At 40.0% G+C, this 16855-nt stretch overlaps 1 protein-coding gene across 1 annotated transcript in view; it reads right to left on the reverse strand.

Moving 5' to 3' along the window:
* KCNB2 (potassium voltage-gated channel subfamily B member 2) overlaps positions 1-16855 on the reverse strand; it is a 305366-nt gene that overhangs the window by 37547 nt on the left and 250964 nt on the right. The window lies entirely within an intron of this gene.

Consider the following 16855-nt stretch of genomic DNA (forward strand, 5'->3'; position numbering starts at 1 on the left):
CCCTGTTGCCCATTCCCAGGTTCTGGCAAACAGAGGCTAGGGACACCATCCCTGCCCATTGTGGCTAATAACCATCGATGGACCTATCCTCCATGAACTTTAGTTCTTACTGGAACCCTGTTATAATCTTGGCCTTCACAACATCCTGTAGCAAAGAGGTCCACAGGCTGACTGTACATTGTGTCGAGGAATTTTTCCTTTTGTTTGTTTTAAACCTGCTGCCTATTAATTTCATTTGGTGACCCCTAGTTCTTGTGTTATGAGAAGGAATACATAACATGTTCTTATTTACTTTCTCCACACCAGTCATGATTTTATAGACCGCTATATCATATCCCCCTGAGTCATCTCTTTTCCAAGCTGAAAAGTCCCTGTCCTATTAATCTCTCCTCATACAAAAGCCGTTCCCCTAATCATTTTTGTTGCCCTTTTCTGAACCTTTTCCAATTCCAGTATACCTTTTTTGACATGACTGAAGCATTGTTATTATCCTGAGCAGTAGGCACTCAGAACTGTGCTGGGGGCAATCCAAATACCTAGATAGATACTGTTACTAATAATTTATAGAAGGTACTGGAAATGATGTCTCTTGGGCCAGTTAGTATTCACCTTGGCTGTGATATCATTCTTAAAAAGTCCTCCTTTGTATGACGTTACTCTACGGCATTACACAATACATTTGTCTTACCAGTTTAACTATTTGTTATTATTTACACTGCATCATTTATAGACAAATAAAATGACAGACTTCTGCCCTGAGGATTTAAGAATCCAGATTAGACATGACACAGAATGGGATGTAAATAAACATAGTAGTGAAGAGAATGGGAAAAGGAGGATTACCAAGTTTAGTTACCTAGCTAGTGGTCAAACTTAACTGCTCTATACAGTGTTTGTTGAGTACCCTTTGTAGGAATGTTTCTACAGTTCAGAATTTCATGACTTCTAGGCAGCTCAAAGATTAACTGCCTGATTTTCAGTTACACTAAGTCCACTTTACACTGTTGTGATGTTGGGTCGCCCTCAAAGTTACACAAGTATGATAAAATTATAATTATATAGTAGTAGAAACAAAGATAGACAAAAGAGTATATAGGTATTGTAAAAAGGTCTGAACATCAGTTCCATGCTGTTGAATTTCACTCTGTAACAAATGCAAGGCCAAAGTGCTAATTATTTCAGGCTGGTACAGGACAAAGAGTCTGTGCTGGAAAATGATAACTTTGAGGAAACAATGCTGTTCTTTAAAACAACATAGAATCATAGAATCATAGAATATAAGGGTTGGAAGGGACCCCAGAAGGTCATCTAGTCCAACCCCCTGCTCAAAGCAGGACCAATTCCCAGTTAAATCATCCCAGCCAGGGCTTTGTCAAGCCTGACCTTAAAAACCTCCAAGGAAGGAGAACACCCTGATGCTCTTCCCCCGCGGGGGCCCCTTGTCATGCCTATGTAAATCTTGGTATCCAAAGAGGGAAAAATAGATAGTGGGATAAAACTTGTTAAATGAATCAAGAGTCATAGATTGTGTTGTTAAGTAAAAGAATGAATGATGAGTGAATGGAATTGAGAGCCTGAAGCAGGGAAATAATTGGTTAGTAAATGGTGCCAGCCTAATCCTAAGAATTTCAACCTTGATATTGATGGGCTGAAGAATATGCGAAGTGGAGATAACCGGATGACCCCCGGAGGGCGAACTGGAATCCACCCAAAACGCATCAAGGAAGAACAAGAAGATAACACCTAGCCATCATGGAGCCGTCATGGATGTACCACCTGCTGATTGAGCTCATTGATGGTCATCTCTATTGTAAATTCAGCATGATGAAGCAACTTCCATAGACTTGTATTGAACCAGAGACCTACAAAAATTGGGTCCAGGGACTGTGTTCTTTGAGTCTGGTTCTACGACCACCCTCCAGGAGCATCAGATGTGCATCTGACAATGACTCGGCTCCACTCTCGTGTCCAGGCCACCTGGCCAGTGACTTGGCACGAGCAACATCTAGACTGGTAACTATAACAACCTTTATGTAGAACCTGTGTGTGAATGTCTGTGTGTGTGAATGGATCTATATAGAAATTGCATATAGGAATATTTTGTGGTATTTACAATAAACGTGGCAATTTGCCTTGTCCCTCTTACAAGATCCTATTGGTATCATTTTTATTAGTGTAACAGTGGCACCTGATTTACCACTTTCAGTGGTAATTTAGGCTTTATAAATTATACTTACACCTACTTTAAGCCCCTTTGCAATTACCAGCATGGTGTAGAGGGACCTTAATTTAAATTAGAATCAGGCTCAAAACCAACTGTGATAGCCATTCTTCCTCCTCTCCCTCCCACAAAATGAAATAAAGATCTTTTCCAAGGACAAAAGAAATACTTGAGGTGGGCTAAACACCAAAGCACAATGTGTTTGGATCTGGTCATCACTGTTATCATTTGTGATGATGTGGTTTAGAGTAATTTGTCAGGTTTTGGCACATCTCTAGATTCTTGTCCTCTGCCCTGACAATATCTCTGTTCGGAGCAGCTCTGGCAAAACTGAATTGTTTTTGCAGCTATTTTATGCAAATTCCATGGAAAAAAGAGTCTCTATGTGGTCCACTTGCAGAAAAGAAAATTAACAACAGAAAATTATCTTTTTCCTCTCCCGCTAACACCCACATCAGCAGGCTCAGAAAATTATTAGTTGTTCTCAGTGGACCATATCTTGACTTCATGTCTGGGCTTTTTAGTTCCCACTGATGTCTTTATAGCTATTGAGAAATCTGTATTAAGACACAGTGTATAACAAGAAACACACACACGCATCCACCCATACCCACACCCACACCCGTACCCGTCTTTTTAGTGATCAGAATGCAATCAGGACATAAATTTAAGAATTCTTTCAATATAAATGCCTTATTGATGGTACTTACAGCTGATCTGCAGAATGCTGTGTTCAAAACGTGTGAGAGCAGCTGATGATGTGTTGAACCAGTTGGTTAAATCTGTACCGGAAAGCCTACATTACCATTGAAAATGTTACCTATTGCTTTGCATGCACGGTTATTTATAGTGCTGTGTAGTGAACAAGAATACCGGGTATTGATCTATATCACACTTTAAATAAAGCCAATCAAATGCCAAACGGAGAGGACAACAAATGCAAATAAAACTTGCCTGGTTCATATGTCATTAGAATACAGTTTATTAAACGTTAATGGGCACTTAAGAGGGATTTCCTCTGCTAGGTTTCTCTCTGGAATATTTCCAAAACTAAAGAAGCTACATTATACTCCATCAAATACACTGCCCCTTCATGATCTATGGTAGGTCATACTTAGTTTCTTATTGAAATGATAAGAAACCATCTTATTTGTATAATACCACCACAACTATTAAAACTAACTATACCTGGAAGCAGGAATGGGAATACAAGTAGCTGTGCAGTAGGAAAAACTGGTGGGACGAACAGATATTGTATAGGAAGAGCAAAGCCAACTCCATGCCCTCAGAGATACTAATCTGATGGAAAGTTTGACCTCAAAAGTAATACACGTAAGGAGGGGCTCCTCTTTCTCATGTTAATTATTTCACTTTAAAAAAAGGGGCTTTTAAAAGAACTTTAGAAGCAAGATCCTGTTTCTAAACCAAATTCTGCTGAGGTCATGAGTGAAAGTGAGTTTAGTGGTCTTCCTTAGTGTTTTGTGCACCTCATAAAACCACTATGCAGTTCAGACCAATTGGCAAGCATGCAGCATTATGTGCCTAGTGTCTGCCCAAGAGAGATTCATGAGTCTAGTGTTACTTTGAGCTTCCACAAGTGGAGGGTAGTATAGCCCAGTCAATTTGGTCAGGGAGGGTGTGGAAAGGGGAAGTACCAGCTCCATGCATGCTTCCTGTGCTTTCCCTGGGTCCTCATGGATATATTGCTGGTCTGTATTTGAAACCAGGATGGCTAAATCCTTTCTGCAGCTTTGTTCCATGATCATACCCAAAGACCAAGTAGATGCAAGTTAATGCTGACCCTGTTTTTTTTAAACTTGTGATAGCTCCCCTTCTATATTGTGAAACACCTTTTGAGAAGGGGTTATGGAAGCAGTGGCTGGTAAGGAAGTCCCTGAAACTTTGGTTCTATCCAAACTGTGCAGCCCTGGAGCCACCAGGACGCTAATGGGGCCTGGTAGCAATGTAGAGGCATGGGGCTTCAATACAGATGGCCATTTCTCTCAGCAGATCTGGGGGTAACCACAAAATATCACTCATCACAACAGACGAATGAAGAAACTCTGGAAGTAATTTGCTGCAGGCATCTTAAAGATGCAGCTTAATTTTAGGTGTCATCTGCTTGTAACTGCATGCTTACACTGTGCTGTGGCGATGGTTCAGTACTGAGTCACACCAAGTATCTGCTAAATTAACTGTAGCTGCCTCAGGTCACCTATGCCATTTGTATTGACTTCCCCTATTATATGCTTTTGGCCAAATTCTGCTCTCTGTTACTTAGGTATTACTCCATGTGTATATCATGGTACATGAGAGCAGAATTTGGCCATTTTACTATTTATGGTTGTGCACAGTAAAAATGAGGAGGGCAAATTAACCACTCAGACAATTCACCCCACATGGTCCATAGAAGACACTTCACTTAATCTAGGATGTCTGATATGGAGGTCTAAAATATCAGAACATTGCCCTGAGGTTACAGATTTTGCAGCAGAGTCACCAAATCTCAGATTTAGTTTTCTACAAAACTACAATTTGTAAATCCCCAGATTTCATGAAAGTAGCAGATGGTTAAAATACATGTCTAACTCATTTCAGTTCTACTCAGTGGAGTTCTTTCTGCATTCTTCATTCTTATTCTTCCTATATGAAATTACTTCTAAACTCACAAAACTGGAAATGGCTTTTTTTCTTGTCTTTTGGAGGAGGTGGGAAGGGAGGGCCAAGGGAGGCTTATCTTCACTTATCCTCCAAATACACCAGCTGCCAATATGTAATTATATATATAGTCCTATTAAAGATCCATAGTACATAGTACTGAGAGACCAGGGTCTTAATTTAGTAGCATTTAGAGTTTTGGGCTACATTGCTGGCATGTGCTAAATAAATTTACTAAATCCTTTATGCCATGTTTTATTATACAAAAATTTGCAGATGTGCCAAATGTAACAAAGTGGATTGGTCTGGAAGATTTAATTAATTTATGTCAGCTCTGGGAGTCTGAGACAACATTACATTCCCGGAGCTTAATTTGGATTGCTAGTGCTTTTTAAAGTAATTAAAAATATAGAGTTAATAGTCAAATAGGGTTGGTCCAGGATGAAATTACTCTACTGGAAAATTAAAGTTTCTTTATATGTTCCCTGTGCAATCAGTCACCCAGAACAGTCTTTTCTCAAGCCTCCCTTTCATACAATGGTTAAGAGAATATGCTGTTAGGACTTGATCTTGTTATCCTGCCGTGTACTCAGTCCCCACTGACTTCAAAAAAAGAGTCCCAGGTGCCAAAGAACTGCAAGAAAAAGTAAGTAACATCTCAACATAGTAAGAATTAAAAGACATCTATTGCATGTTGAATACCCACTGACGCTGAAGATTTAAAATGAGAGCTTATAGAATAAATACATATAGACTATATCTTAGGGTTGTTAAACTTCAATAAACTTCAATCTAATTTTATTAACACACCAGGTTTCTTATATCCAATGAAATGTGCATTTGGGATCCATCTTTTTCCCGGTTCATTCACTGTATTTCTCATAACCCCAGGATCCCCTCATTTTGTTCACCGCTTTCCAAGCGGGTCTCACTCCATCTTTATGGGTAGCGAAGACTAGGTGAAACTGCTTCCACAACTGTTTGTACAGCTCTTATTTAGGCCATGCAGAATGGTTTTAGAATAAGACTTGTACCGGGAATCAAACTCAGGTCTCTCATTTAGTAAACGGAAGCACCATAGCTAGCTGGCTGCATGAGAAGAGAATAAATCTACTGCTGCAGGCCACCATCATATTCACAAAAGGAAAAAAAAGATCCACTATGCTACACCAGTTTCATATTGGTGCAACTCTGTCAGTTTCCAACATAAAACTGATGTCGCAGAATGGAGAATCAGACCCACGTGTCTTTCCAAATTCCTCATCGTTCACTATGTATCAGAAATATTGAAAATTAGAGCTGATTGGAAAATGGTAAGCATTTTCTAAGACAATTTTTGAATGCGATAATAAAATTGCTCCCTCCATTTTTTTGGTTGGCTGTTTTTTTTCAATGAAAAAAGAGAAAAATTTGGTAAAGGAAATTCAGTTTTCAGACCAAAGATTGACAGCCAGCCTGGGGCTAGGACCACGCTTCTGGTGATGAACACCAGAATGACAGATTCCGATGCTGAAAAATTCTCCAAGAACATAGCTAAGATAGGTCACCTAACTTGTGACTCTCGAACAGAGTATTTTCCTTGATGCACACATATTTTCTTTTCTAATCTGAGAAACAGAGGAGAGAACCAACAACTTTAAATTCTGAAATAAATCAATCCTCCTTGGGTGGGGTTAGACTGTTGGACAGGGAGGGTATTAGAAAAAGAATTCACAGGTAAGAAGGAAATATTCCTTTCTCACAGTCTTCCATGCCTGACAGTCTGTGCAGTGGGAAGTGCAAAGCAGTACTCACAAAACACATTCAGAAATACTCTTCTCCCAAAGACTGCATCTGAGGAACAAAGGACATCAACTTTGTAGTGCTTTGTATAGGTGCACGGATGACCACGCAGAGGCCTTGCACATCTCTTCTTATGGCGTGCAAGACCTCTTAACCAAAGAGGTTGCTGAGTCCCTCAGAGAGTGGGATGTAATGATATCTGGTTGATTTTCTCCAGATGCTCTATACCTTTCAGAAATACATTCTTTAATTCACGCAATGGAGGTTTTGGAGGCATTCTTTCCTTTTATGAGAGTGATACAACACAAAAAGTATCATGGACCTCTGATAAGGCTCGGTGCACTTTCGACAGATTGTAAGTACCAGTTTATGCTATTCGGTCTCCTTGGGATGTTTTAGGATTAGGACAGAGAGAAGGCAACACCACTTCTTGTGAACTGGGGAAAACTATTTCTTTATTAAATAAGCAATGGATACATCTGAATAATCATTTTATTTTTATGAGAAAAACACAGATGCTTCAAGTTCTGATACCCTCCTAGCTGAGGTGATTGCTACTAACAAAGCCACTTTGAGAGATAGAAAGTAGACTAAAAAAAGCATGTAGTGGCTTCAGTGGTTATTTTGTTAAGGCTTCTAGTATCAAATTTGAGCTCCAGGAAGGGAATCTATATTCCACAGAAGGATTAATAAGCACTGTTGCTCTATGGATCCTTTTAATGTGGGGATAACTAGAGATCTTTGGTTTGTCCCAGTTCAAAATGGTTGTTATTGCAGTGATCAGTCTCTGCAAAGTTTTGGCCTTAATTATGTCATTACTTCAGGTGGAAAGCACATTTTGGCTTGTTGGTTACTTTTGATTAATTTCTACAGCTGCAAATTGATCTCCATAGTCTAATTCACAGATATGTATTATGGATTACACTGCTACACATTGTAAGTCATTGACAGTCTTAAGGATTAATTCATCTTACTGCTTATTATATTTCCTGACATTTTATGCATTTATTTAGTTTCATATGGTATGTAAAGAAAATAAAGATGCATTAAACAACAAACGTGGTAACTTCAGCTTGCTTTTACAGTTATGTTCCCTTTGGTTTTGGATGATATATACAAGATTATAATGCATCTTCCAAATGAATGAATGCTCATATTAAACTCGGGGAGGATGTGTGGGACATATATTGCACTTTCTTCTCTAGAGATAGGTGTCATTTATTCTATTCTCACATCCTTCTCAGATAAAAACAGAAAACAAAGTTGGCCATTGTATTTTGAAACTAGGATTTTAGAATTTTTTTCTTTTTGCCACAGCATCAATTTTGCAATACAGTGTTTGAGCAAGAAGTGTGCCTACTTTTTATATGTGTTAGCACAGTAGAGCCAGTGTGGAAAAGTGACCTGGATTCTGTGCGGCTTCAAACATCATCAACATTTTTGTCAATGGAGTTCCAATTACAGAATCTTTACTATTGGTGATGGAAGGACCAGAAACAATAGAGCATGCCATCCAAGTCTCAGGTTAAGTCCTCGGGGCTGATAGTTACAAAAGCCATCTTTTTACTTGCAAGCAGAGAAATATTGGATATGGAGTCGCTGAGAAACAAATGTGGAGTCCCAAATGCTATTTTATTTTTTTGTTTTACAGATTTACACTTCTGGGTACAACAGCACTTTAAGGACATAAGCCTGCCACTCGTGCATATGCTGAATAATACCTTTCAAATCTCCTGGAGTAAACGTGGGTAAAGATAGCAGAATTGGATCCTAAACACATATGATAGCACAATGAAAGCACCTACCAAGATTTTTATATTCTTATTACAGAGTCGCATTATACCCATTTTGGAAAGTAGTTTTATGTTCCTTGTAGCAGAACATCTTGTTATCATAACATACCAAATAAAATACACATGCTGACTTGCCAGATGCGGCAGGAATTGAGTTTAGTACAGGAAGCGAAAAGGCACAGCTAAAATACCATAATAAGAAATTGCATCTAAAGAACAATATTCTGTCTTTGTCAAAGTGGTAATATAGATTGCACATTCAAACTGCAATATGGTAGGAAAGGGTTTACTAGAACAGATTAAAAAATGCTGAGAAGATATCCTTGAATTGAGAGAGGCCAAAATGAAAATCAGAATGAATTTCTCAGTGATTGTTGAGAGAAACCTATTCAGAAAGTATTCAATGTCCAGAATTTTCATAAACTATTACATTGTTTTTCTTGGTCTACTATTATGCTCATCAGTAACAATATTAATACTTATGGTTGACATTTTAGCCCACTGTAGATATTGTAAAGCTGAGAGATGCAAGTGTATATTACAGCAAGCAACTTAAAAAAAAACCTGTGGCCATTACATATATCACAGACTTTTCTTCTCAGATCATGTGTATCTGAGCAAGAGAGAGTTCCTCTAATTTCAAAAATTCAACTAGCTGTGTGACTTTGGCATAAAGTCATGCCTGGTTATATTTCAATAGTTCTTCTTGATACATTTGGAAGGAAATACTTTAAATTTATGATAGGCAAACTTCAGAAGATTTGGAGGCCCCATTGAGAGGGCTACCCAGAAGTTTGGGGAGCTATTGGAAAATCATTTCAATTGTCCAAACCTGTCAAGTCTGCAAAACTGCATCAGCAGGGAACTTTGGGAATTGTGCTCATTTGGCTGGTCCAGAGAGTTTACTCTGGAGAAGGAAGGTACGTAACAGGGTGGCAGGCTGTGGAAATGCAATGCTCCTCTGAATTATTCCTCATGCCAAGTACTAGAATCCTATATAACGATGCAGAGTAATTACTGATGAGTCATAGTGGCAGACACAACTTAACTCCAAGCAGAATATTAGAGGAGATGAATTGCCTCTTGCTGGAGGGTAGAGGAAAGTATGGTCTGGGACACAGGAGGGCCTGCAAGAAAAGAACACTAGGAACAGCCATACTAGAGGAGAAAGTAGAGGCTGAAGTTCATGTTTTGCAATTGCTATTTGAGTTATGTGCAAAGCCAACCCCCAGGAAAGGTTTGGATTGTATACAGTATATGTATACTCTGTTTGTTTCACTGTAATCATGTGGCATTTCAGCCCTGTTCAAACAGAACCTTTTTAAATCAACTTTAGTTTAGAAAAAAATTAATAAACAACAACTTTGAAGTGGTGGACAATGCCATTTTCTAAACACAACTTTACATGTACTTACAAGTGAGCTTGTTTGCTATTTGACTGAAGCATATAATGTTTTGAGCCATTAAGAAGGTAGTTTTTGCACATATTTACATTGTACAGCTGTCATTCTTCTGCAGAGCTATTCATTAACCAGAAGAAGAAAATCAATGTGATTAATCACTTGATATGGTAGATGTAGGGTTACTGGAATAGAACATTATTCATGAGATGAATTATGGAACTTTTTTGACCTTGTGTCTTAAATAATTATTATTGATGCAAGTAGATTTGTGTGACTATTCTTTCTGAGAACACACACACACACACAGAAAGCTGCAATACAGGGCAGCTTGCCAATGCTATACCTGTTGTGTGGATAAATAGAGAACTTTAGAGGCCATCAATCCAGCACCTTTCTAAAGCACTAAATTTTCTTTAAAAACTAAAAAGAAAACCCCTTTCTCCATCTTACATTTGTGGATTTACTTTGCCATCACAGTAGGAAAATGTATGGGCCAAATATTGTTTTAAAAATAAAGACCCTTGCTCAATAAAATCTCAGTGAAACAATCTGGGATTAATATACAAATAAATTTACCTTTGTGAAATGTGAATCTGTTTGTCAGTTTATATATCCATCTCTTTAAGATTGCAAGCCATACTTTACAAGCAAACAAATCTGAGAAATCCCCTCATATCAACCATATCTATTCTGAATATATGTCTGACTCTGATTCTCAGTCCATCCTGACTCTGACTCATTGGACTTTCTCAACCAAATTGTGCAGTCAACCAGTTACACTAACACATCTCCCAGTAGGCCCAAGTCCCCTTGCACACCAGTTTGAGGTGTAACTGTATTGACTTCAAGGGAGTTACCTCTCATCTGCATTAATGTGAGATCAGAATCAGGCCCTTGGCAGAACTGATATCATATTGGGGATAAAAGCACAGGAAGCCAGACAGTAAATAGATATTTATGGACTTGTAGGAGAGTAGTGTTGTTCTAGTCACCCAAACACATGAACACACACTTCCTTACACATTAACAGCAGAGCCTGTTTTTGTGGTATTCTGCTGGCTGCCAGAAAAGTTCATCTGAAAGCTTATTTTTCCTTGAGAGTTCCATCAAATTTCAAGCTCAAACAAGTTAAGAGAATTTTTGAAAAATATACAAACTTTACCTATCTGGCCAAGGTCCTGAGTTGGGTGGGACAGTCCTCATCTGAAACCTCACTGTGTGGAGATGATGTCCCAGCCAGTGTCCCGTGACTGTTGGCAGGTATGCTGTGTGTATATGCATAACAGCATAATAAAGTCACTGGTGAAGCAGCTGGTTTGGGTAACTGGGAGCTGCAGAAGAGCCTTTTAGCTATCCCGATATGCCAGGTAAAGTGGCAAGGCAAAACAAGCGAGAGAGGAGAGGAGAGCAAAAAGAGGGTCCCTGCTGGAATGAGGAGGTGCAGCAGTGGAACTGCGGGAGAAGAGACAGTGCGTTCCAGCGGATCATAGAGGAAGAGGCAAGAGAACTTGGGGGAGGGGACGGAAGGGCAGCACGTTTCCAGTGGAATGGGAGAGAAAGCAGCAGGTCCTGGTTGGGGGAAGGCACTGTGTCCCAGATATAATTGGGACTGGAGAAAGAAAGAAGGGGGAGCAAGACAAGTTACCATGAGCAATTTGGCATGGTGATGTGCTCCCTGCACTGGCTCTCAACTGAACAGAGATCAGTTTCAGGTCTGTTCAAAATTCAAAGCCCTCCACAGGATTGGCTCAGAAATGCTGGAACAATTTTTATTGTGGGGGGTGCTGAAAGCCATTGAAATGTAAACTCTGGATATGATGGAAGCCATGCATTAGGCTGCTGTTATTACTACAAGGCAGGGGGTGCTGCCTTACCCCAGCTCCCCTAGTTCCTGAGCCCTTGGATTGGCCTGAACTACCAAATTCTCTTTCTGCAACTTCAGCTGCATCCCACTGGAACCGTGAGTGTGGAAACTGGGCCTAGATGGCACTCAATCCTGCAAGAAGTAAGAGTGGCCACTGGCCTCACCACTTTCAGAACTACACACAAAACTCATTACTCTGCCATGGAGCTCCCTCAGGAAGTTCTTTATACAAGCAACCACATTAAACCTATAAACTAATCAAGCTGCTTCTCATTCAGGCTGGGAAGGAGGAAAGAACTTGTTACTGCTAAACACTTGGGACATGCTCAGGAACTAAAGTGATGAGGGCTAAAAAGGCTAAGTAGATAGGAGAGTTTCCCAGCACTAGTTGCACCAGAGAAAGCAGTAGTTATGCTTTCCTGGATACTTAGAAGACCCTATCCCAGTCCCTGGTGGCTGCCTTTCTCAACGGCAATAAGCTGCCTGACAACTCCATCCCCTAACGCTGCCTCTCAGTTGTTTCAAGATAACTATGTCATGAGGCTAAAAGTCGTACAGCTCAGTCCTTGAGGGAAGAGGGCAGAGGTGGTAAAGTTGGATAAGGAATAGTGTATTTTTTCAAGGGATGATTTTTAAGGAATCCAGGGCTCTGGGAGCTGCTGGAGGGATATATAGATACAGATGCTCTGGTGAATTTTATATTATTTTCCTCTTTTCTGAGAAAAGTGGAAAACAGTCTAAAATTAATTAGAATGCATTCTCAGTACTCTGGAGCACATTCGGATATTTATCTGAGGCACAGAGTTAAAATTAATCCAAGGAAGATGTATTTAGAAATAACCTTCTTTCTGAAACTTAATATCAAACTCTTGAACACAATTCTATAAGAACATTAAAATAGACACCCAGAACCAGACTCTTCTGGTTACACCAGGGACTTCGGTGCTGTGGCCCTAGGTGTAACTGAATGTAGCATTTAGTTCCTAATAGCTAATTCGTTTGTAAGATGAAATGAGAAGCTTATGGTGGGCTGATGAAAATGTAAAGCCAGAGTAATATGTTGTAATGAACAGTAAACAAATAAGGCTTGCTCTTCAGAAGTGCTGGGCATTCAGAATTCCAGCTGAGCTCAATGGGAGCAGCAGGTGCTCAACACCTCTGAAAAACAGGACCATTAACATATTATCTCAACCCCTCATGAAATGAGAAATACATAAATGTCCATTTCTGTAGTTAATATGGTCCAGATCCACAGTGGGTATCAATCCACACAGCTCCTTAGAAGTCAGTAAAGCTATGGTGATTTACACAAGCTGAGTATTCGGCCTCATTTAAAAAATTAAACTGAACAGCAAAAAGTTTATGTTTAAGATGACAGGGTCCACCATCAGAGCTCTGGTTTTCTGTGTAATGCCTTTCCATTTCCATTAACGAGCTTTGAAAATAATTAGAACTATTAAATAAAATAAATGAAAACTTTTCCTTTTTATACAGCTCATCAAATAGCTCTTCTTTGTTCCAATAAGCACATAGGTCTTTCAGTGTCTTACAAACAATGCGTAACTATTACGGTTATCTTTAAGGTCTGACAGCGATGTCCCTTCCTTTTGCTTACAGAAATGTTATTTGGAATTTGGTTTTATGCTATTCAGTTATTTGCCTAATAATAGCTCTCTGGATATGGGTACAGTTCATGCACTGCACACATTCCTCTCACAGTGGCAGCTTTGGGCAAAGAGAACTGTGTATGTGGCTACATTTAATATAAAACCCACTTTCACATGCAAGTCTGTGTAAACTCAAGTTAACTAGCCACAGAGATGTCAACAGAGGAGATGAAAAACTGTGGTAGCATATTAGCACTCACTCCAGAAGCAGCATTTTGTCTGACACACTTGCTGTATAGCGACCGACAAAACCACATTCATTTATGACACTCAAAGCATACTGAATGTATCTACCATGTAACATAAGGTTTATGAGTTAAAAGTACAGGTGAAGAATGCTGAAAGATACTATACTGAGTATCAAAAAAAGGTAGACAAGCACAACCTGTACAATCCTTGTGAGTTAAAAGCAGGTATTAGTTAGATGGATTCAGATTTATTTTCCTCCAGACCTGCTATGTGCACAGTTGGGGAATAAATTTATCTGCTAGCCTGCTCAGTTACTTTAACTTTACACAGAAGCAGTGTACAATCCAATTCCCCTTGAAGTCAATGTGTGAAATCCTGACTCCACTGAAAAATTTCCCATTGACTAGTGGGACCAGGATTTTACTCTCTAGGAATCCAAATTAATGGAATCTTTCCACTGACTTCAAGGCGAGTTGGATCACTCCCTTAGATGCCAAGGGAGAGAGGCCTTACTAATACCTGAAACAGAGAGGCTTTGGTTGCTCACTTGCAGTGTGGACTATACTCTGTAAACAATCTATTAACTATACGCTACTGGGGTAATGATACTAATTCAGACAACCAGATACTAATTCAAGGCATTCTCATTGTTTGGGAAACACATTCCTTGATAAAGTGTGCCATGAAACTTCACACTCCTCCTTCAAAACGCTTCTGAAGACTCATGTTTTACCGGTGAGCCCTATCCACAAATCCTAGAATATTAACATTATTTTGTGCTAAACACACATGGTTTTTTGTTTTGTGAAATGAATAGCCAGTCAGAAGTATATACCATGCCTTCCCCCTGTTTTAACTCTTCTCCTCCTACATTTTCCCTCCTCTCTTTCCTTATTGTTATCCTTTGATGTGCTTTGTCTACTTACAACTGCAGTCTCCTCAGGTCAGGGGATTGTTATTTTAGTCATATACACCTACAATACTGTACAAATGACAAAAATCTCCTGAACCCTAGCCATTGCACAGCAGAAGTATCACAGACCAAGCTGCCTCAGATCATAATCTATCCAAGGCATTCATTATTACTAATAGCCAGTCATCTGGGCATGACCTAGATAAGCTTTGTGGAAGGACACATTTTATATATCTAAAAATAAATACATAAATAAGCCTATTTTCAGTTTCTGTGTAATTGAAAAATAATCTATACAGTGAACGGCTTTGCCTATCCACTTTAAAGGCTCCAATTATCAAACTCTTTTTTATTGACAATCATATCTGTGTTTATTTTAATGGACTAGGATATAATGTACGACATTCGATTAAGTGACAATGTTATAAAGCTGAAAATGGTTCAGTTCCAAAATGCTCTTGAAGAAACATCAGATGGTTTGTCAACCTCTGCAAGGAAAGAATGAGTAAGTGCTAAGAGTGGCTTCACATCCTTCCTATATTATAGAAATCCTATTACAATTACCCTTAACTGTCCTTTGCCTTCCTACAGTATTTTCCTCTCTGTGTCCTCCATATCTCCACTGGTAAATAATGTTCCAGAAGGTGTCTATGTACAGAGAAAACATAAAAATCCCCACCCAGACCTAACTTCGTAGCTCTTTTCCAAGCAAACATACATTATCCACATTCACTATCTCCTGTTATATATTTATATGTGTGGTAGGGCTTCTTTATACTGCACCTATTCTTATTTTTGTGTCAACTGAACTATTGCATTGAGCCAGAGTGGGCCATTCACACAACTCATATATGGAATAGAAAATCTTCAGACAAGGGTCAGGCACCAATTAAGCTTCCAGAAAGCAAATTTCTGAAGGTATAAAAGTTGTTTTTAGTGATGGACTGATTGCATGTTCCATAGATGGTTAATAATTATAATAACCATCAATGTATTTAATCACATTTTTAACAGTTCTTTAAAATTCTTCATTGATGCCAAAATTCCTTTTTCCTGACTGCAAGTGGAGAGCACGGCTATTTTTTCCAGATTAATGGTCATTTAACTGTTCATACTTTTGTAAGGCTCACTACAGCAATATTCTCTAATCATCCACGACACTGCCAGTCTTTCCATGTTCAAAGCATATAACTTTGTGGAAACAGGATCAGAGATTAATTGAGTCAATTACCAGCTAGATTTGCAGACACTTCAGAGCACCAAAATTCCTCACTTACTGTACCTATTTGTGTGCAAAATGGCATCTAATTCATCACACTGCTAGCACTGGCAGGCTTCCAGCAAGTTCTTATGCTATCCTAAAGGCCAAATGGAAAGTCATGTGACTTTTGCCAGTGAAAATACATTTTTATTTAATATATTCTTCCGCAATTAACATCTGTTTCTAATATATATATTGTGACAGGGTCAGGCCAGATGGCTGCAGGAGAGTTATCCTATTGGGATCCAGGAAGTGGGCAGGTGAAAGCTCGCCCACTGCTAAAGGCCCCCCCCCCCCCCCCCCAGCCGAAGGGGAGGATCCACAGGACCTGGAAACCAAATGATTCCGGGGGACAACTAATGAAATAACAGGGACAGGAGTGAGGTCAAAGGGTCAAACGAAGGGAAACTGATGGGGACACCGAGCAGAGAACCCCGGACAGTGCCCACTGCTCCTCGAAGGCATCAAGGGAGCCAGTGGACGCCAACCAGAGGAACTCTGCCCGGATGTGTGAGCGGACGGAGGATCGGAAATAGGCCCCACAGTCACAGGAGGCCCACTCGGCCAACCTCCTCTCCCTGGGTTTATAGATGGCCATTTTAGCCAGGGCCAGAAGGAGGTTGACCAGGAGGTCCCGTGACTTTGTGGGGCCATGGACAGGGAGTGCATAGATAAGGAGGGGAAAAGTGCAGCCAAAAATGTAACAGGATATCGGAGAGGAGCCAGAATAGGGGCTGCAACCTGGTGCACTCCAGGTAAATGTGCACCAGGGTCTCCCTCATGCCACAGAAGGGGCAGGTGTCTAGGACGGGGGTGAACCACGCCAAGTACACACTCGTGCTCACAGCTCCATGAAGGAGCCACCAACTGATATCTCTGGCAGGCTTCGGGACTAAGGTGGAATATAGGCTGGCCCACTGGAACTCCTCACCCTCCAGAGGTGGCAGAAGGTCCCGCGACTTTGTGTCGGGGCGGGATGCAAGGGTGAGAATGTGAAGGGTGTGGAGCACAAGCATGTATAGATGTTTCCTTGGCGCTGTCTGGAAACGAACCGGCTGCAAATTGTGCAGCCGGCTCATGGTGAAGGGGTGGGGGGGAGCTGGT

The sequence above is a fragment of the Caretta caretta genome, chromosome 2, assembly GCF_965140235.1.
Source record: "Caretta caretta isolate rCarCar2 chromosome 2, rCarCar1.hap1, whole genome shotgun sequence".
Classification (NCBI taxonomy): domain Eukaryota; kingdom Metazoa; phylum Chordata; order Testudines; family Cheloniidae; genus Caretta; species Caretta caretta.